The sequence below is a fragment of the Tupaia chinensis genome, unplaced genomic scaffold (genome assembly GCF_000334495.1).
Source record: "Tupaia chinensis unplaced genomic scaffold, TupChi_1.0 Scaffold000553_1, whole genome shotgun sequence".
Classification (NCBI taxonomy): Eukaryota; Metazoa; Chordata; class Mammalia; order Scandentia; family Tupaiidae; genus Tupaia; species Tupaia belangeri.
Window position 1 is genome coordinate 993,958 of NW_006160065.1, and position 10,427 is coordinate 1,004,384.

General features: G+C 33.3%; 1 non-coding gene across 1 annotated transcript; it reads right to left on the reverse strand.

Annotated features, from left to right (window-relative positions):
• Positions 1-10,056: 10,056 nt before the first annotated feature.
• Positions 10,057-10,167, reverse strand: LOC114009529 (U6 spliceosomal RNA). Its single transcript, XR_003550930.1, has one exon. It is a non-coding gene; the product is annotated as a U6 spliceosomal RNA (small nuclear RNA).
• Positions 10,168-10,427: the final 260 nt, after the last annotated feature.

Here is a 10,427-nt window from a genome sequence, read left to right on the forward strand (position 1 = left end):
AAACTCAGGTGAAAACAGACAAGGCAGATGGGTTAATAATTAAATGTGTCTGGAGAGAAATAATTTTAAGATATTTATGGAAGGTGTGGTCCATAAAAAATTTCTAGTCAATTCAAAATCAATCTAAAACAGAACTGATTTCCAGTCCTCTCTTCCAAGAAGAGGGCTATGATCCCGAACTCCCTCATGTATTTCTTTTCTTTTTCTTTCTCTTCCTTCCTTCTTTTCTTTTTTTCTTAATTTCTTTTTCTTCTTTTCTTCCTTCCTTCCTACCTTCCTTTATTCCTTCCTTCTTTGTATTTTATTAGAGGACATATGTGCTCACTAGAGAGAAACAGAGAGAAATAAAAGAGAAAGCCCCCCTCCCCTCCATGGAAGTAGTCATGTTGCAATGTCTTCTTCTCCATTTTTCCCTCTCTTCAGGATTTTGGGCATGCACACAGGCACACACTCAGCATGTATCTCAAGCCACAGGATTTGGGACTCCAACTGTGTGGTCAACAACATGGAATACAGCTGTATCAACCACCAGGCCATGAAGCCAGTCCTCCAACTCCTTTATTTCTGTCCCAAGCAAGTGTATTTCTCCAGTAACCTGGTAGTAAATATAGGAACTTTTTTTTTTATCTTTTCTGTATTCTTTCATTCAATCAGAAATCAGATGACATGCATATGAAAGGATGTACACACAGACACAGACACACAGACATGAGCATGCATCTTTTGCATTGCAGTGTGCAGATCTGTGTTTGTGTTCACATGTGCATATTTACATTTATTTTATCTACATGCTCTTTGCTCCATTTATAAGGCAGAAACTTTCCAATTACCTAGACTATCGCAATTCATGAAAATTTTAGTGTGTTGTGTATTAGTTCACCTAACAAAGAATAGTCAGAATCATTTTATTTCTTTCTTTTTCTCTCTTTCTCCTTCTCTCTCTCTCTCTCTTTCTTTATTTCATTCAAGTTTTTGCCCTAAGGCACATGTGCTCAGTGGGGAGACAGAGAGACAGGGAGAGGGAAAGTTAGAAATCACCTCTCAGTGGGAATGGCCACATCATAATCCTTTCTCCTCCATTCTCTTCTGGAATTGAGGACACGCACACACACATGCCTAGCATGATTTGCAAGCCACCAGGTCCAGGACTTGAATCACAGTTAGTCATGTGGGAGTCCAGCACCGTAACCACTATGCCAGACAGAATCTGCTGGCACCCAGATTCATTTTCTTATAATACGTTTTACAACTCAATCCAGATCTCATGTCTTTCCCTCTATACTAGTATCATTCTACCTATATAACTCTTTTTTTCTAGTATTCTACAGAATGAAATATGTGTTAAAATAAGGTCTCTTTTCTTCCATTGTATCAAACCTAATGTCTAGTCTTGCCCTTACATCCATATGTGTTGTTTTAAATACTGGGAGTCTGTCTTTCTTTTCTGTATATGGAAATAACTTTTATATTTTGAATATTAGTTGACAATTTTTATTTAACTCTTCTTTTAACTTTTTTCATTTTCAATTGTTTTTAATCTCTGAACTTAGAAAATCATCTCATATGATAACAGAAAATACTCTTGTTATATTTTAGTATGTTAGCTTCAATTGCACTGACATTGTTGGTATTCAAAGGTCACCTTTATGTCATTTAACCTCCACAATATTTTACATTTTGATAAATTTTAAGACATGTCTAAACTTAATTATTATCTTGAAGTCAGAGGAAATTTCTAAAAGAAATTAAAATATTTATGTGTATAGCCTTGGAAATTTATAGAATATACCCATAAAATTTAAGCACATATGTAATTATATTTATGAAAAATGTACAAAGGCTAAAGATGGAGGCAGAGATTACTTATTAGCAACTCTGCATTATATTTTATTATATAGATATTTTCCTCTGACCTTCAACAGAAAATTGATATTATGAAAAATAATGAGAATATATTATGCTTTTAACTCAGAAGATATCGGACAATTTTACCTAGAACTACAGAGAACACAGATTAAATTTGAGAGTCATAATACAAAGTATTTAAAAAGTTAAAATGTCTACTTTTATTGATAAAGATAAAGAAAATATTAAAAACATGCTAAACAAGTTAATAATTTTAATTTAATGATTGGAAAAGATCTCACTCATAATAGAAAGCAAGTACCTGTTTTATTAAATCAGGTAAGATAAAATCAAATTCTTTTATTTTGAGGGGGCATAGTATTTAATTTGCAATACATAACACAAAACATAAGCTTCCTTAAACAAAATGACTTCTATGAAACCAATAATGCACACTAGCATTACAAAGAAAGTAAGGGACAAAAAGTAGTAGAAAAATATGAAATTCCATAAATGACATAAGATTATATATGAAAGTGATCTTGTGTAACTTTAACAGAAGAAAAAAATCTTTTAATTAATTATTATTTTTTTTAAAAGAGAAATATTTGCTATAGGGTATGTGTGCTCACTGGAGAGATACGGAGAGATAGAGAGACAGAAATGAGATATCACCCCCTGGGGGAGGGGAGAGTGCACTGCAATTCTTTCTCCTCCATTCTCCTTTTCGGATTTTGGGCACATACATGCACCTGGTATGAGTTTTAAGTGACAGTACAGGACTCAAAATGTAGTCAAGTACATGGGAGTCCGGGGACATAACCATTATGCCATCTGCTGGTCCACAAAAAAGTCCACAAAAAATGTTCTTTGGAACATTATATTATTGATGATTAAAAGCACTGAGGTCTAACTTTTTAATTTAAGTAAATGAGAGAACTCTCAAACACAGGGAGAACTTACTCCAATTAGGGAGAAATTTACTCAAAAGGTAGATTTTTTAATATAGTTTTGCCATGGCAGATCCAGTTTATAGCAACTATTTCAACAATGTAAGTGGACAAATTCAAAGTTGTATATGACCATGTTTGTTAAATAGAAAATCTAATATATTACCCCCAAAAATGCTTTAGTTTCAATATTCTAATTTTAAAAACAACCTAGGATGTACACAAAACTCCATTAGCAGTAGGTAATATCAAATTCTGGACAAACTAAGGAAAATTAGCATAATCATTACATATAATTTTAGAGATCATTTACTTTTGGAATTTATCCCCTCTAGTCCAATTTTAAAGGGTTTGTACACAAAACATATTATTTACATATTCTTTAAAGGTTCATCAAGACTTAGAGTTATCTGTGCAATTGAAATGGCAAACTTAGAGTTTTCTCAATTCTATCTCAGTCTGCCTGTTATTCATATATAGAAATGCTATCAATTACTGTATCATGTATTACTTCCAGTAATTTTTCCATGGAGACCAATGGGTCTTCTATGTATACAATCATGTCGTCTGCAAATAGAAAGAGTTTCACCTCTTCTTTTCCTATTCGAATGCCCTTTATTTTTTCCTCTTTTCTGATTGCACTGGCGAGGAATTCCATTACTATATTAAAAAGGAGTATAGTCATTGCTTCATTCATAAATATACCAAAAAAATAATAAAAAGAAAGAAATGGCAAACTTATGGGCCAGCAGGTAGCATGGAAGTTAAGGTGCTGGATTCCCACATGGCATACCCGGTTTGGAAAGCTCCCTGGCATGTATGCATGAGTGCCCAAAATTCCAAGAGAATGGAGGAGAAGGGAATACGCATGGTGGCCATCCCCCAATGTAGGACGATTTCTCTCTTTCCCCTCTCTCTATCTTGGCAAACACACATGCCTTACAGCAAAAACAAATAAATGAATAAAAATAAACTTGCTTAGTGGGCAGGAACCACACTTAAAGAACATTAAGTATGTAACTAATTCTGTGTTATATTTCTTTATTACTATGTTTTATAATTTAACTTAAAGAAGATAATTCATGTTTTAAAAATACAGAAAATATTAATAAAATATAGCATAAGAGAAAAGAGAGTTTTAACCTACTTGTCAACAAGAAATATTTATAATCATGTATACTCTAAACTGGATATGAAATTGAGAATGCCTAAGTAGAATATAAAGAAAAAAAAATTCGAAGAGTTGTTTTGGCCTAATTTGATTAGTATAACAAAATAGTTTATATCAAAATTTGATCACGACTACTATAGATATTTTTTAATCTACATTCCTTTATTACACCTCTCTATAGCACATCTCAGTGTGTCCATGTGATACAGGACAAGCAAATCAAGGATATTACCGTATACACTATTTTCAACTGAAAATTTAACTTTTTTTTCTGTTGTGTTTCTTCCCATTCTTCCTCCAGCCCACCCTCTGCCATCCACACTCCCCTCTCTTCCAGTCTCCACTATCTACACTTAGCTTTCCTATCATCACTTTAGATCTTTCTACTTCTGCTATAGAGTACAGACATATGTATATCGAGGAGGGATAAATAAGGTGTGTCTTTCAAAATCAGGCTTACTTCACTTAATATTAAGTCTTCAGTATACACCCACTTTGAATCAAAGGATAGGATCTCATTGTTCCTTATGACTGAGCAGTATTCCATAGCATAGCATGTATGTGCCACAGGTTTTCATTCTAGTCATCAGTTCTTGGGTGCTAACGTTGATTCCATGTCTTAGCAATTGTAAATTGGTTAACTACTATATTACCAGAAAACTATCAAATACTGAATCCTTTCAGCATTCAAGGCAAGAGGACACGCTGGTTTTTTGTTTTGTTTCGTTTTTTTTGTTTTGTTTTGTTTTGAGAGAGATTTTTGCTATAGGGTGTATGCGCTCACCTGACAGACAGGGAAACAGAAAGTGAGAAATCAAAGGGGGGATGTCCATGCCGCAATCCCTTTTCCTCCTTTTTCTTCTTGGGATCTTGAGCATGTACATACAGGCACCGGACGTGAGATGTAAGCCGCCGGGTCGGGTACTAGAACTGTCGTTGATTTCATGGGAGTCCAGTGTCATAACCATTATACCATCTGCTGAGTCCCAGAAGGCATGCTCTTTCCATTGGCTCACAAAGAAACTGTCATGAGCATCATTAAGGAAGTTCAGAGTAGATACATTCATAAGCATCCAGTCCAAAGTTATATAAGCAAATCTAACCTATCCTGATCATGAGTAAGTACCTTGAAGAAAAAAATGTGTAGGATATTATAAAATCTTGCTTCAACAAAGTATCTTGATTAGCTTGGAACTAAAAAATGAAACCTCTTATTATGTTTAGTCAAACAGCTTGTCTGCTGGTAAAATCAGAAACAAAATTGGAAAAAAAAACTAAATAGTGTAAATCTTTGTAAGGATTCCTGAAATGTAATGCTCATGTTTAATAGATTGCTATTGTTTTCTTCTTTCTGTATTTGTAGTTGACTTTAAGCATGATAAAAATTTGAAAGCTCATTTTAACAAGGATAAAACTTTTTTATGCCTTCCTCAGCACTGAAAGAAAGAGGAGATAAAACTCTTTTATTCATTTTCAAACTGAAAAGATAGGAATATGTACATATTATCCTAAACTCACCTCTCTGCTGAAGTTTTACAAATTAAAACTGTAACACAGTTGACAGTGAAAATTTAAATATAAATTTTCTGACAAGATTTGGAAGTCAGGTTTATGTGCTTTTTTTTTTTTTTTTACTATAGATTAGCACATATTTTTACATTGTGTTTTATTCTCAATGCTTTTTAAACCTAATTTTGTAAGTTTAATAAACTAAAAGAATGTGCTTTATTCCTGCTTTCATTTGCTGCCTGTTTTGGTTATTTGAGGGCTAATTTATAATAGCATATGGAAGACTGCCATATGTAATAAAAACATAGAGAAATATATCACAAAATTATCACAGAAAATCTATTTGAAACCACATAATTTGACATATAGTCCATTAATATGTGTGTTAGGATAGAGATATGAGTTGTTTTTTCAAATATGTATAAAATCAATTAAATAAATGACAAATAAAGCTTATATATATAGCCAGATGAATAACAGGTCCAAATACAACTGATATAATAAATTCAGTTTAAAATGTTTCATTCATTTCTCTTTTTATCACGATGAGACTAGGAGACTTGTCTTATTCTTTGTTCTATTTATATTAGTATTAATTTTCACTATTAAATGGCCTGGAAAATGACTACTATACCACCATATTTAATTGCCCATAGAAAATTCTAACCTTATGCATATTTTAGACAAGTGTGAGTCAGAGAGATGACACACTATATATAGTTTATAAAACTTGAAGAATCTAATATTAAAGCAACAAACAAACATATATGGCCAGCTCCATTGACCAGTGGTTAAGGCAGCCAGAATCCACATGGTTGACTGGTGGTTGAAGTCCTAGACCCGGAGGCTTGAAAAGCACATGAGTGGATGTGTGTGTTTGTGTATCTGTGGATGCCTATGATCTCTAAAAGGAGAGAGATATTGAAGAGAAGGGTTGCAGCATGATTTTGACGGAGGATACTTTCTCTTGACCCTCTCTCTCTGTCTGTCTTTCTCTAGCAAGTGCATGCACATTGTAGCCCACAAGCACATGGACACACACACACACACACACACACACACATGCATGCACAATGTGCTCCAAGAATTCATAGTGAGCAATTACAAAATAAAATATGACAATATGTTTTATTATAGATAGAACATTTAAATTACAAATTAAAACTTTCCCCAAAACTAAAATCAACAAAGAAATACACATGCAAAATTGAGAGTTTATTCTCAAGTACATTGACATTAATGCTTATGACTACGAAGCAGGTTTTATCTAAGATTTCCTTAGAGCAGCAATTAGTCCAAATTGACCAAGTATTTAAAAATTTCATTTAAAATTATTTTAAATATTTTTAATATTTAAATATTAAAATAATTAATTTAAAATTATTCAAATTACTCTTTCTATGAGCTAAAACTGAGAGTAACTTTTTAGGCTACTATATGTCTTTAGACATAGATATTTATAATTGATTAAAAATAAAAGGTTTGGGCCAATCTGGTATCCTAATCATTAAGGGAGCTGCATCCCTTATGGCTGACTGTGGTCTGAATCCCACCTTGATGGGTTGGGAGACATGCTGCCCAGGGTCCTGCTAGGGTGGACAAATATAGAGGAAGGATGACCAACTCCCAGAGGGAAATGCTTTCTTCCTCTCTCTGTCTTTCTCTGTCTCTCTACAGTGAGAATATGTGCCCTATGGCAAAAATTGAAAAGAAAAAAATTGCATAGAAATCTACATAATTTACAATTTATATCTACATCTATATCTAGAATTCAATTCGGAATTGAATTTTAATTCTTTTTGTTCCAAAATGTCCCTGGAGATAACTAAAATATATACATTAATCATGAATTGGATGTATGGAATAATCTCAAAAAAATTTCCATCCAGAAAGTATTGATTTACAAATCATTTTACACATATGACTTTGGAAGATGTAAAAGTGGGTAAGTTTGTGGTAAACATCATAATATAATGTGGTGGATAGTTTAGGATCAAAACTGAGGAATACAATTAGGTAGAAATAGGTGCTGATGATATTATCTGAGGGATAAAGAGCATCCAATAACATTAATGCACCTATAAATCAAATTGTATAAGTGACATATTATTGAATATCTATGTAAACAGATCTAGGAGGAGATTGCAAGAAGTGACAGTGCACTGGGATAAGGAGAAAGCATAAATAATAAATGTGATTTCTTCTTTTAGGTTATTTGTGAGAGGTAGGAAAGTGGGAAGATAGAGTAAGTTGAATATAGCTAGTAGTATATTTAGTTAGTGGAGAATACACCTTTCCTAATTTTAAAGAAAGTTGAGGATACTCAATATTGATTTGAAGGGACATATTTTAAGGAAATTATGAAGAAATATAATAGAAGAAACAGGATTCAGCAGGTAGAATGGAGGTTAAGGCAGCTGGGCCCCACATGGCCAACTATGAGGTTTGAGTCCTGGACCCAGTGGCTTGAAAATCACACTGGACACTTGTATGTATGCCCCAAATCCCTTCCAGACAAATAGAGGAGAAAGGATTGTGGCATGGCCATCTGCCTTTGTAGAGGATTTCTCTTTCCCCCTCTCTTTGGCTCTCAGATGAGTTCATGTACCCTATAGCAAACTGAAGAAGAAGGAAGAAGAGGAAGAGGAAGAAGAGAAAAACAAGAAGGAGAAAAGAGGAGAAGAAACAGTCAACAGAGCAAGGTTTGATGTCTTCCATTAGAATTTTATTACCAATAATGAAAGTGTAAGTATTGATTTCAGTAACTGCTAACCTATTCGTTTTTTAGTTAGTCTTCCATAATTTAATATTTGGAAGACAAGCAAGCTTTGTGGGAAATTATTTTGCAAATCATAGACAATATTGGTAATTGAAATGATTTAATTAGAGAAATATATTACTCACAACTTTAAAAAATAATGATTTGACAAATAGACTTTAAACAAGGTGGATGTTTAGATAAATATATTTTGATTATCTTAGTAAAAACAATATGCAGACAATATTTGAAGATACATTTTAATATAATTTGATCTGCTTATATTCTTCCAGGTGACTTTCTCATAGATCGATGTTCCATTTCTATTTAAGAGAAAAATGAATACCTGTGGTTTTGCACTCTTCAAACTTCTCTCATCACAATGTTTTGCATGAACTATTTTCTATCTGGAGATGTTCTAAACCTTTAAGAAAGCCTTTATTCTATGTTGCACGAAGCTATTTATTCACAATTTAAGTCAAGGCTGAAAGGACTCAAATTTATCTGAAAATGAAAAGCTCATATAGTTAGAATGACTTGGAAACACTTCCTATTAAAGTAGATGTGACTATGTGTGAAAATCGTTATTCCAGAAAACAATTTGTGAATTTTAACTTCTTCTGACCTTTTTTCTCCCAATAGTTAGAATGATATGATTGTTAACTAGAAATATGTATATTAATTTGAAAGTAGAGAGTTTCTTTTCCTCACTGCAATCCAAACATAGATGTTTCTGATTTATATTAGGACTTTCTTTAGATAATGTATCTAGCTGCTTAGAATAAAATAGCATTGAGCCACATTAATTTATAGACTTCATATAATGTCATTATATTTTTTTCTAAATTTATGAATGCAACATATACACTTTTCAGAAATCTTTCCCTTCTCAAATTCTGTACCATTGTCCGCCTTTATAATTCTTTCAGTATTTACCATAGACAATGTTAAGTTATTAAATATACATTTTATGTTTTTTTTTTCTTTCCAAACATGTCATAAACTAATTCAGTACTAATACCATTTGCCACTGCTTTTTGTCCATAATGAGAAAGACCATGGTATATTCCTAGAAATTATCAAGTAAGCATATGACTAATTTACCAATTTTCAATTTATAGCAAATTATTGAGCTTTATATCCAAGCTTTACTTACCTGTGATCTTACTGTTTATTAAAGCCTTTGATCTATGCAAAACTTACATTTCTTGATACAAAATATGTATGTGAATGAAAAGAGTGTTCACTCCAACAATTCTTTATTTGCATAGAGACTGGAAACTTAAAGAAGTCCAGTTTATTTTATTTATTTGTTTATTTGAGAGGTTTTTGCTATAGGGTGCGTGCGTTCACCAGAAAGACAGAGAGACAGAAAGCAAGAAATCACCCTCCAGAGGGGATGGCGACGCTGCAATCGCTTCTCCTCCATTCTCCTCTTGGGATCTTGGATATGCACGTACATGCACTCAGCATGAGTTTAAGTCGCCTGGTTCGGGACTTGAAACCGCGTTCAACTACATGGGAGTCCAGAGACATAGCCATTATGCTAACTGCTGGTTCCAAGACCTCCAGTTTTAAAAAGGAAATGAACAAGGTTTCAGGGGCAGACAAAATTTTTTTAAATTTTAATTTATTTTATACATTTGATCACTATACATCACTTAGCCTTTAAAGTGAATTTGCCCAACATGAATACACTTCATACCAGTCCAATTCAGGATACTGCACACATTGTCATTAGGAGAAAATAATCCATTTCTGTGTCCCATAAATGTCTTGCCTCTCTATTTTTCTCCTTAATTTCTTTCCTCACACACTCCCCCTTAAAATAGGAATGCTTCACAGGTGTGCATGTCATCCTTGTGAGGAGGCCATGCTAATCTTCTCTGTAGCGTTCCAGTTTCATTCAGTATATGTGCTGCCGAAGCGAGTACAAGATAAATATTTTTAAATGAGTGTGTCACGCACTCCCTTAGTTTCTGCCCAATTCCCAGTGATTGATAATGTAAATGGCACTTGGGTTGCAACTTAACAAACACATGGACATATACAGCATGTCACACAAGAGTGAAAGAAAATTTTCCAGAATTTCTATGACATCTTGATGTCGGTGAACTGACAATTGTGTTGGTAATAGCTTTATTATGGTTTGGATAATAATTTGTGTACCAAAAGTTTGTCTTGGAATTGGGTC